Raw genomic sequence first — 13,618 nt, forward strand, 5'->3', positions numbered from 1 at the left:
ATGGAAATAGTTGGTCTTCCAGATTTCTCTGCCCCATCCACGTTTGCAGTATTTACCTTAAAACAAAAGCTGTAGATAATCCTGATTTTACGAAATGTTTACCAAAAACAGAAATTCGTATTTTTGAAAAAGTAAAATGACAGCAATTTAGAATTTCACTTTTGTATGATTTTGATAATTACTGCTTTTATTTGTTAAAAGTAGTTACAATAGCACGTGAGGTCTCCCAAAAACTTTCTCGCATATTCTCTAATAAACTTGCCATGCAAGAGAATGCTTTGCATAACTCTACAGTACAATAATTACGAAATATTAACTTTTAGCGTGAATTCAGCATTTTTACTGAATTCATCGTGTCATCGTATGCAGATTTGTGTTTTAGATACGTTTTTTAACAAATCCTGTCTATACTGCTACGTCCAGTGGTGGAGGGGTGGTCGGCAAATCGCAAGAAGAAGGTACAAAAATTTTACACAAAACTGCACTTATAGTTTTAAAAAAAATCTGATGCCATATTTGATATATTTAAGTTATTGCATTCTTGAATTATCGCATTTACATGTTTCTGAAATTACGGACGGACAGACAATCAACTCGTGGTTGGTTTTGATGCAACAATTGACAGATGTCTACATTACAGATGTTAATTGTGTACCGAATTTTATCTATTTAGCTCTCACTTCGTTTAACTATCGTGTTAACGTATATTCGAAAAGCCGGACAGACGGACCTCTTCTTAACAGATTTTCTATCAAAATTTAGTAGAAATCTGCAAATTTAGTGTAAAGACCGTATACCAAATTTCAATCATCTGATTCAAAGGGTTTCTGAGTTATCTTTATCACAGACAGACAGACAGACGGACATTTTCTAAAAATGTGTTTTCTGAACTCGGGAAAGTCTAAAACGTGGAAATTCGTCTAAAATCTTGAGTTGTAAATTTTTGAGGATTACTATAATTTCTATATCCTACGAATACGAGAAAATAAAAACAGTCATTAACTTATATACATTGCATTATCGTTAAAAATTACATCGGCATTGTGATCTATTTTTTTTCTACGTGATACTTCACTGGCCTTTCAATAACCTTTTCTTCTACGGTATATGAAGGTGGGTCAGGGAGAACATATGCTTAGGATAATGCAACGCCAATAATGGGACGCAAAGTCAATTTTTCAGTTAGCCCCATGAAACTATGAAAGAAGTTTTATATATATATTTATAAAATTCAATATAAATGTTGAGTAAGAAAGTTCAGTCTCCTTTTACTGTAAAGCATATAAATAAGAACCTTCTTCAAACTTTTTCAAAAGCATAAGTAAAAAAAAGCATAAGTAAATTTATTACTTCCTTATAAGAAGCAAATATCTACCAGTTCTAAGATCACTTTTTAGCATTCCTTAAAGATACTGAAAGATTGGAGGGGGATAGATATCGTTCGAAATTATTCGATCTAACACTGAGTTTGAAGTTTTAAGTAAAGAATTTTAAGTGATTATTTTCGATGCTTTAAAGTATTTCATTCCAGTTATTAATAAGTCGCTTTCGATAACTACCTGGTACTCTGGGAATATTGATTCAGTTTAATTTCAATTTAATCTCAACTATATCTTGATGTTTGTAATTCCCCCGAACAGAGTATTTTCAGGATCAAATTATGGAAAAAATCAAAACCATGGTACTTTTTAAATAACTTTACTGCCCTGTACATGTTAATGTTAATATAATCGTATCCTGTGACATCAAAATGCCACTAAAAACTTAAGTGTCTGGATAATCATTTTAATTGCACGTTATCTTTTATCATACTGTAATTTTTACTTTCTTCTTCTTCAAGTAAATTGTTCAGATGATTAAAGAAGAATATTTCTTCCTTAGCTTTCACCGATCTTTAAAAACAATGAAAATAGTTGAAATTTCTTTGCAAATAATGAAGTATATTGGTGAAAATTACGCAGAAATTTTTTTTAAAAAAAACTGTCAAAATTCAGGAAAAATTACAATTGAAACATAATTTTATTACATATGTTTTGAAAGAATAAAAAAGTCAGTTTTGTAAACATTTTAAGAAATTATTGGGAAAACAACTCAAAGTCTGGCATAATTGTAAACTTAAATCAAAAATTTTTTTAAACTGTGCGAAGTGCACATTTTGATATCTAACGTGTAACTATGTCGAATTTATTAGCTGTGGTTCAAATGAGCCTTTCTATAGAGCGCCAATATGCACACGTATATTTTCCTTTATTATTAGTAGAGAACAAATTTTTTTTTAACTAATGTGAATGAAATACGTTTATTTTACACATTGTTGGTTGAATATATTTTTTATGGAGTAAATTATTGATTTTCCTAGTATTGTCCCAGTATTGTTATCGATTAATAAAGTCATTTTAAGCATACTCCTACTACAAAATTAGAATTCGGATTATGCTCGTGCATCTGTACATCCTTATGTAAGCACAAAGATTTACTCAGAACGTAATTAATTATTTGGATAAAATTAAAATGTGTTCTTTAAACCAAAATTATAATTCTTAAATTTGAAACTACATTTTTGAAATTGCAGCTCTTCATTTCCAAGAAAATCGACTAATTGTATTTCTTAAGTTTGAAATTTTGTCCAAATCTACCCTTAAAATTGTAGAAGGATTTGTTAAATACATATTAGCCGGTTTCGTATATCAACTGTTCGGCCACCATATTCCTAATTTGAACCTTAATTTAATTATGTCATCCAACTTTGAGGAATTACATCTTATCAAAACAAATGAAAGTACTGTTTTAAATCCTTCTTACATAATAAAAACTTTTATTGATTAGCTATGATTGTAAATAATATTTGTGAAACTGGTCCAATTGTTAAAGTTGGGAACACTGTTAAGGTTTATTTTTGCGATATCTTCTGAAAATGGAGAATGGGAGCGGTGAGCTTTGACAGCGTATCTAGAGATCGTGAACTAGAGTTGGGCAAATACCCGGTTCTGCTGCTTTATCAGGTACAGATTGATACTAATACTCATTTGTAAATTACATCAACGATAACTGGTCCCTTTTCCATATATACTCATCAACACTGTCCATTATTAGAATATTAGCTTTTAAGATAATTATTTCTAACCGAATTGCTCATAACCTTATAAGTTTAATTGCTGATTTTAATTTTGTACTTTGGTTGTTTTTATAGCATTGTTTAAAAAAGTAAGGTGTTCCATAAAACTTTAAATGCTAATAACAAGAATCTAATTTTCATTTAATTTTAAAGTAAACCATCATATATTTATATTTAGATGTAAAAATATAATTTGTTAAATATATTTTTAAAATCGTTAAATTCTGCAAATTGTACATGCGCTCAACATTTAAATTTGATCTGGGTTAAATTTATTTTACAGATAATAATTCTTTTGATTGTGTTATCAATTTGTCTCGAATAAAAAAAAAATGCTTCAGACAAAACAAATTTATTTATGCATAAAAATTCCTGTCGATCTTACAAGCTTAGTAAGCATGACAAAAAAAATTTTTAAAATGCATTAGAATTAAATAATTCTGTTGATTGTGTTATCAATTTGTCTCGAATAAAAAAAAATGCTTTATTTATGCATAAAAGTTCCTATCGATCTTACAAGCTTAGTAAGCATGACAAAAAAAAATTTTTTTTAATGCATTAGAATTACATTTAATTCAGCTAATCGTCAGAAATAATATAAATAGGTAATTATAAAAACTCTAATGCATGCTAATAGCGTCGTCAAGGTAGAAAACTGGTTAAGGATTGGTTTATATTACATCGACCTGGTACGCTGCATCAAGTTTATACAGTATTACCAAATCGAAAACGAACCTAGTAGAGGATATTACCTATCTATATTAATAGGATCTAGTAATTAATATTGAGTGTCTGATATTTTTGCAGTTCTGATTCAGCTTTTACAAAGTATCGATAAAGTATTATACAACACCAAAGCTTTCATCTCTATTTCTGTTATTGATAAAGACGAATGTTTTCATTGGCTCTCTACGGATCAAATGGTTTGATTAACCACAACCAAATTTGGTGGAATACATTGGTGGGTGAAAATGTACATTTGGAGAGATTTTTTGAAATTTTAATTAGAATGAATTAAAATATAAGCTTAATTTGGCGTTTTTCTGAAATAACTTGGAAAATATTATTGCACAAATATAAATTAAAAATTTTCAAAATTTCAAAAATTATCTTTTAAATGATACCCGTTTTATAGTAGTACGAATTTTTCCTCCATGTTGAAATATATATATATATATATATATATATATATATATATATATATATATATATATATATATATATATATATATATATTCAACAAATATTTGATCGCGTGATTATTTCTGAAAGCAAAAAAGTAAGAATTTTGTTTAATATCTATTGTTACAGCTTCACGCCGATAGATGGCGTATCTGTCGAGTACAAAGTTCTGTTAATTCCTTTTTTGTATCAGAAGGGAGAGTGTGTAAGAACGATGCTACTAGCACTTAGACGTGGCACCCGATTGTGAGAGGTGTCCTAATCTGTAATAGTCTACATGAAGTGGCACAAAAAAACGTGTCCGAAAATAAAATGGTGTTCACCAGAAAGAAATGAGTAATTATTTGTAGAGAATTACATCTATGAAGTTTACAAGGTAAATAAAAAAGTAAAGTTACATTACCACGAAATTTAGAAATTTAATAGTTCCATGATGTCATAAGATCGGTCTACATTAGAAAGTTTCATATACGCAATGAACAGAGCATAGGTAAAACAATTAAAATAGTGCGTCTTTCATGTTTAACAATTTGATGAAATTATTGACATAGAGTTACATCTAAACAATTTAACTCAATTTAAATGTAATCAATATCACTGGTAAACCGCCAACTACTCCCGAAAGACTACTGGTATAAAAAAATCGGTGGAACCTGATCAATAGTTGTGATTGGGAAATACTATCAATGCTTTTCACAACCGGGAATATAAATGGCGTAGTCTTTTTTTAGACTTTTCTCGAAAATGAAAAGAAATGAGGAACAGGTGGCCATTTATGGCATAGGCTTTCATAAGGAATAAATTATTGGTGCCGGATGTCATTAGTTGAAATACATAGATTCCATTTGATTTTTTGCTATAAAACTAAAAGAAAATAAGTCATATTTATAAAGATATTCTTAACCTTAGTGTTGTCATCCATGTCAAGAAAAGTACATGCATTTTATTACACTTATTTATAGGAGCACTGTCAATTCCATTTAGAGAAAATATTAAACACATTTACTTATGTGCCATTTTACTTTCTAGTATACGAAGAGAAAAATACTGCAATCTTTACTACATTCGAAATCGAGAGTTCGATAAACTAACTATTTTAGCTTCAAAAAACACATTTTTGGAATTATATCTGTCTTTGAGCACGTTAATTCAAAAACACCTTCACCGAGACAAATGAAATTTGGTATATGATCTTTACAGTAAATTTATCGATTTCTAATCAATTTTCAATGAAATCAATTCAGAGGAAGTCTGCTTGCCTGGATATTCGAGTACAAGTGAGAACGATAATTGCAAAATATAAAGAACTAGATATATAAAATTTGGGACACAGATTCAATATCAAATTTGAAACCAAATCTATTTGTTGATCCCTACTTATTTTTCATATAAACGAAATAATTAAAAAGCGTAACGACTTCCGAAAATGAAATTTTATTCATAGTTTAAGCATCTATAGTATTAAAGTTATCAAATTTTGAACCAAGTCTTTCAAAGGACTGACCTCTATTGTCTATATTTTTGCAAGAATGTTAACGCGATACCTCAAAATCACAATAATTATTATAAATGAAATTTGGTATGTAATCTTATATTGAATCTTGGTTCTATGTAAAATTCAGGTTTCAATATGTCGGAAAAATAGACATCCAAAGTACTTATCCTATTTTTAGTACTTGTATATTGCCACATGTCAGGGATTAATCGCTAAAAAATCGATGGAGTTTGCCTACTAAATTTAGTAAAATGCTAAATTCACGTTAAAGATCGATCTTTCATAACTATTGCTCACAATAGTTATGAAAGGCATACAATTAATACGCAAGTACCAGTTTTCTTCATTATATTATGAAGCACTCTCTCGTACTTAAAAATTCGCACAACTGTCATGTGTAAAAATGAAAATCTGAGTCTTGTGGTTTTCACAGTTTTGCCCAAAGTCTAAAATTTTAAGTGATGTGGAAAATACAATGTAAGTAAGTTTATTAGGGAGTATGTGAGGAAGTATTTGGGCGACCACACAATGAAACTTCTATACAAAAATGCGTATCTATCACAAAAAATAACATTATGAAAATAACGGAAATCAAGGGGGAAAAAACCATGACATTCAAACTGATATCATTTAATTATTATATTTTGAAATCACGTGTCAAAAAAGAAAAAAAAATCTATCAAATTGAAAAAAAAATCACATTTTTAAAGAAACTTTGAATGGAAAAGAAAATTGAAGACAGTTCTTTATATCGATAATATTCCGTTGAGGGAACATCGCCCAAAGTCACTTTTCACCCCACTTTAAAATTGTCATTCTTAGATTTAAAAAAAAAAAAAAAACAAGCAAGTCAAAGGAAAAAAAAAACATTCCATTGTTCTTTTAAAGATAAGTTTACTTTTTAAGACCATATGCTTTAAAGATAAATAAATTTGAAAGTATATAATTTTTTTAAAAAATTAATTACCTTAACAAGACCATGAAATAAACGACCGAAAGTAATTTCCTCAAAAGATTTCTTGCATACTCTTTAAAAAAGAGATGATCCCTTTTCTCCAACGCGTAAAATTGCAGACCTTATGCGAGGTAGTGAAATAGCGCGAGTACTGAGATTTTCATTTTCTATATCCCCATATAACAGTTTTGTATTTTATAATATATTGAAGACCGACTTACTCCAGAATATGAGAAATTATTGTGGCATCCTTCTCCCAACCCCTTGTATAATTGTATATTAAAAGTACATAAACTTACTCTCTAGAGAGTAAAAAATGCAAAGTATTTTTTCGATGTATATTTAAAATATAGTAAAAGATGTTTTTTTTTAAATCGTAGAGTTTAAAAAGGGTTACTTAAATTTTTTAATCCCTAGAGGATGGAACATGAAAATTCCAAATGTAATGTAAGAAATCAGTGATATCAGTATTTCCATGGCGGCCTATATCGCAACATAGGTTGCACACTCCTAGAACCGACCCGGAGTGAAGAAAACTGTAGGTATATGCATTTTGGAAGGATTTTTTTCTCGACTAATTGAAACCAGAATTTGACATTGAATTAAAATTTTAGTAATAAAATCGCATTCAAAATTCCATTACTCCAAGTTGTTGTGTTGCTGAGTTATTGCATGCGAAAGTACAAAACGATAAAGGGTCAATCTCTTGATGTACAGTACAATCCCGAATATCCTACCTAACGTGGCATTTCTTTGCCCACCAATACTAGAAGACAAAGTTTTTATACCAAGGTTCACTGTTATAATACGTATTTTCTCATTTCTTATTGAACACTAAGCCCTCCATTTTCCTCAAGCTATGTAGAATGTGAACACAGCCGCGGTCCGGTGAATCATAAAAGCAATTGCCGGTAATGTGTCGAGTTAAAATAGAAGGAAAGCTCTATAGCAGGAATTTATATACTGCACCGCACGTTTCAAGAAATTGTTAGAGAAAAAGTTAGTTAAAGGATATAAACTATCCCCATTTTAACAGAAATTTTGTAATACCTATTTTAAATGCAAGAAACATAAACAAAGCATTATCGTAAATCATAGGCCTTCTTTAAAAAATGAACTCAAATCAATTTCATTTTTCACTGATAAATAATTACATAGATATGAAAAGGTAACCATTAGATAAGAGTCAAAATTAAACATTTTTTAGTTTAAGAAAAAGTCCTTAATAGATTACTGCTAGGGATTGCAATATCGGATCAAAAGTTCAATACCGGTATTCGGTATTCTTTAGATCGTAATACTGGGATACCGGTTTTAATACCGGTAGTAGAAATTTTAGAAAAGGAAAAAAAAAACACGTGTTTCTTTGTTTTTATTTGCCAGTTTTATTAGAGAGTGTAAGTCCCATATTCCATTTTTTTTTTCTGAATGAATATTTATATTTAAATAGCATCTATTTCTTACACTTGTCCATTCATCAAATGTAAGACTAAATATTTCACCATTTACTTTTAATTGTATTAGCTCGTGTTTCAAAGAATTGCGAACACCGTTACTGTAGTTTATAACAGTTCTTCTTATAGTGTTAATCGATGTTGGTAGATTTTTAAAACCTCTGGCGGATAGTGATTTTCTTCATTCAGTAGAAGTGCAAAACACTCGAAATAGCAAATCATCTAATGCTGTCGTTTTACTTATAATTTCATTCAAATTAACTTTTTTTTTCAAAATAATCTTGATGGTTAATATAATAATCAAAATAATCTTGCTGAAGATTCGAATTCAAATTTTTTTTACGATTACAATACTTTTTCTTTGTCTGTTTCGTATACAAGAAAGTAAAAAAAAAGTAATTAATAAAAAAAATAATAAACCTTTCATAATAAATCCCCAATGATATAAATTTGAATCATGGGCTATCATGCTACTATTTACAACCGTTACACAGAACTGTTAATCACGTTTTGTATTGTGCGCACTTCTTTCACGTTTTATGTTTAGATTCATAATAAGGTCATAAAGTTGAAAAAGTGAGTCAGTGGCACGAGTCCAAGTGCTCAATTCAATGATAACTAAGTGACAAAGCAAAAATTATCCACAATTGTTTTGACGTTGTTTCTTTTACAGAATGTGTACAGGCGTGTTATAACCTTGCGTAACTTAGTAGTTAGATAATTATCAAATTATCTCATTCAAAAAAAAATTGAAGAACAAATGACAGGGCATTCAACTCTTAACTACTGTATTTAAAAAAATTAAAATTATATATTATACAAATAGAAGGGAACAAAGTCGACAAAATAATAATTGAACATAATAAAATTAAATAAATGTATCTCATTCTAGTAATATTCTAATAATTTACCTTTCTTGTCGTATTAAAAACATTCAAATGATGTTTTATAAGTAACTGTATAAATTATTTTTTAACTAACTTTCCAAATAGCATTCAAATTTACATGACCGAAATTAAAAACATTAAAAAGAGTAAATACTTTTATTAATTAATTTTTAATTTATTTATTAATTATCTATTTATTTATTATTTATCATTATAATTTTTAATAATTATAAGTTTATATTTATTGTTTTGAAAGCGCTTTCTTTCTGATTTTTCAACACTTCCAAGTAAAAATTGTTAAAAGTATAAGTAATTGTTTGAATTAACAAAAAAAAAACCAGTAAACAAAACTATTTGAAATCATTTTTTTATTTGTCATTGATTAATCTTCATTTCTATCTTTAGACTTGTGACAAATTGTTCCATCCGAAAAGGCTTCATAAGTACATTGCCGGTATTATAAAAAGAATGCAGTTCGGTGTCGTTCATGGGTGGAAACAGGGAATTGCATTGGAAGTGCGCAGTATAAGGAAACTGACTTGAAGGGGAAGGGGGTCTCGTCAGAGTGACAGAAAAAAAAATCTAAGAATTCGGTTTTCCGCATTAATTTTTCCCTGTATTTCCCTTGAAGACAGAAGCTGTTAGAAAACCTTAACCTTAACCGGCTACTCCGTCCACCAGAAGGCACAAGGAAAAATTTGAATGCCCCAATCGCCACGACAGTTACATTGACGGGAACTATGGTTGGGTCCTAAGGGTCATCACCGGCCACGATACAATCTTTCCCGTGGGAAGTACGTCCCGTTATGGATAGGAGGTAGCCGACCTTTCCTGTTTCTGTAATCGCCAGTGTGGCGAAAACCAACAACCATACCAGGTACTTCTCATCCTCATTTCTGAGGTGGTCCCCGGTGGGATAGCTAATAGGAAAAAGAAATATCGTTGTGGATTTAAAAAATGCTGTGCGAACTTATTAGTGATCAAGTTTATTCTCAGAAAGTTTCGAGTGTTGCAATTACGCAACGACTATACTTTAACTTACCTTACTTATATGATATGTGTTTCTATGCCTCTTATGGCTACAGAAGCACCTTTATAAAATGAAACGTTTTTAGCTTTTCATTATTGTTATTCACAATATTGATTACTTATGTTTAAATAAAGTTTCGATTCGTTTCAAGGATCAATTCCGGATTCTTTAATTAGGCAAAGTAAACCCTCGCTCAGTTTTCTCGTAATGAATCCCTGCATTCTCTAAGTTTTGAAGTGATATAAAAATAAAAACAAGTAATATAAAAAAATTAATTCAATTCCTATTTAGGTCAACAAAGAAAAATTTTATTTTAGTTATTTTTTATTAAACAATTATCAAAAAAGATTATTAAGTTTCAAAGAATAAGCATCAAAAAATTTCAGATTAGATTGAAGGCATTATTTAATAGAATCTATAGATTGTTTTTTTTATTGTAACCATAAAATTTCTAGAGCTTCGAAAAGTGCAAAAAATAATAATAATAATAAATAAAACTTTAAGAAACTTACAATTTACTTCGAAAAGTACTTTGGGATTATCCCATCGACCTGTCAAAGCTCACGAAAATGCGCCAAAGATTGCCGGGAATGCGCCAATCCTTTGGCATCATCATAATGAAAAGTAATTTGTGGTTATTGGCGCAAAACTACCTTTTGGCGATAATATCGGGTTTGGCGAAAATGGTCGACGGAATAAATTAAATTTAATTAATGAATTAATATTTGAAAAAAAACTGTATTAACATCAAGTGTCATCCACTACAAGTTGAAAAAAATGTATTTGAACTTGAGTGAATGAATAAAAAGAATTTTATCAACGATTGAAAATTTGAGCAAGATATATAAATATAGGTATATAGGGAGAGATGAACTAATAGTAGAAATTGAATAAATGCATTAAATATTTATTAACATCGTCATTTGTGTGTCTATTTGTGATTTTTAAAAGGAGTTTAAATCCAGTTGAACTCACTATGACATAAATTTCATCATTTCGACTTTGGTTCCTTCTTATAGCAATTTCGAAATTAACATTTAGAAAACCTTATTAAAAAAATAATTACTTTTATTATGAAATAACTATGCAGAGATAGATAGATGTGAGCAACTGGCTTAGAAGTAGTGAATTCGAATTCTGATTTTTGTATTCTGAACTAAGCAAGTAATTGATTCTGAATGTATTTTTCGTTTAAATCTGAGTAAATCGTCCTTCTGTTATTTCAAAAAGACTGCCTTTAAAAAGTAAGAAGTGAGCTGTTCAAGTTTTTTGTTGCAAAATGCTTAAAAAATATCTTGATTCTTAACTTTGAAACATTAGTCTTAGAACTAACTTTAAATACTGTTCAAAAATGAATCTAGATTTTCCACAACTATTGTAAATGTGGAAAATCAGTTAAAAAACATATTTTGCACATTTATCAGAAATCCTTTCAGAAAATCTACTTTGTTATATCCTATGTGAATTCGAAGGCTGGATTACCGTGTTTGAACCTTTTCGTCTTTCAAAAAGAAATCAAAGAAAAAGTAAATGGATTTAAAACTATACAGGAAAGAAAGAAAAAAAAATTTTTTTTCAACGGAAGATCTTGTTTATAAACCATAATTACTTTTTTATGTGAAATTTCTAAAACTCCCGATAGCATTAATACTATTTAGGTAAATATTAGTTTTTGTTGTGTAATGTACCAATTACCGCTTCATAGAACGATTTTAGTAAAGTAATGATTTGAAATAATTGAAATGAGATAAAACATACGTCCTCAGTTCTAATTATATTATTGGAAACTATTTTACTAGAACCAATTAAATTTTAGCTAACATAAACTCACATTCCATTATTTTTTTGATGACCGTTAATGCATTAAATGCTTCAGTTTTATGCACCCGAAAAGGGTTTACGATAAAAACCCAGTTAGCACATCTTGTATCTTTTCACATTCGGTCCTTTGCTTAAATTCCTAAATTACAAAAATTGTGGTAGCTCAGCATAAATATACATCTCATTTCTACTCTTCCTTGAATAAGAGCCTTGAAAAAGAGATTTTAAGTTTAAAAAGTAGAGAGCATGTAACAGTATGTGAAACAGACGAAGATTCCAAAAAAGGCATTCAACAGCAAAATTTAAAGTATTCTCATATTGAAATATTGTAAAAATAAACAAAATCATAGCTGAAAAATAATAAATTCGAAATGTGCGTATGAGAGAGAGCGTGTGTGTGTGTGTGTGTGTGTGTGTGTGTGTGTGTGTGTGTGTGTGTGTGTGTGTGTGTTCATATTTCTCCGTGTTCTCAACGATTGTTTTAAAATAGTTTTTGTGTTTCATACTGTATAAATATTTGAAATTCCTAAGATGTAAACTGAGACTTATTCACGATGACAAATGTTAATGATAGTTCAAATTTTGTGAAACTATCCATGAAGTATTCAATGGTTTTCTTAATCGTGGTCGTTCACATTCTATCCATTTGAAGTGAGCATCAGCAATTTAACTACATATGCTCGAAAATTAAGACTGCAAAATCAATTGGAATGCATCATTCTTTAGAGAAGCAGACCGTGCAATCTTTTCTGTATTATCACGTTAACTTGTCTTAAAATATATTAGAACCAGGGCCGGCCATCTAGGGGGTGCGGCGGATGCTATACACAGGGGCCCCGCGATCGAGAGTCCCCAACATGATCAAGAACTAAAATAATGTTCTGAAAGATAATAGAGGGATGGAAAGAAAGGAAGATGAAACTTAACTAGAACATTAGATGAGTTTTGAAATATATGAAGTTTACAGACATATTACAGTTCAGTGCAAGTGTGCAACATATTATAAACATAAAGTTGAGTCATTTATCTCACCTATTAGGTTAAATTGCATATATTACTTTGATCATCCATACTATAAAATGTTTAATATTGTTAGATCTAATCATGGCCATGACAAGGAAGTGTCTCTCTGTGTCTCAAGGCTCGGTTTGAAAAAAGAAAATTAGCAGAAAAGAAAAAAGAAGAAAAGCTAAATTTCAAAAAGTTCCGAGTACATCTGTTTTCTTGTCTATGAAGTAATTCTGTCAATGAAATTGCTTCGATTTCAGAAGTTACAATTCAAGCTTCAATTGGCGAAGAAAGTTCCACACAAACTATTATAACAAACGTTTATATTGCTTATTTTCAGCATCTGCAAAAAGATAGGAAATTCTACAAAAGCAATTAAACGTTACTCTTAAACCATTATGCGACACTCGTTGGGAAGCCAAAACAGATACGGTTAAAGCACGATACAGATACGGTTAATAGACGGTTTGAACAAACTTGTAATGCCCTAGAAGAATTTATTGATGCAAATAACAATAACACAACGGTATCCGAAGCTAAAAGTCTATTGGATTCAATATAAGAAATTACATTTATTTTATGTTTAATAGTACGGTTTTCAACTTTGTCCAAAATTATCACTATCTATAAATTATTTCAAGTAAAAACAATTGTTCTCGACCAAGCGTTAA

This window comes from Argiope bruennichi, chromosome 2, assembly GCF_947563725.1.
Source record: "Argiope bruennichi chromosome 2, qqArgBrue1.1, whole genome shotgun sequence".
In the NCBI taxonomy this organism is placed as follows: Eukaryota; Metazoa; Arthropoda; class Arachnida; order Araneae; family Araneidae; genus Argiope; species Argiope bruennichi.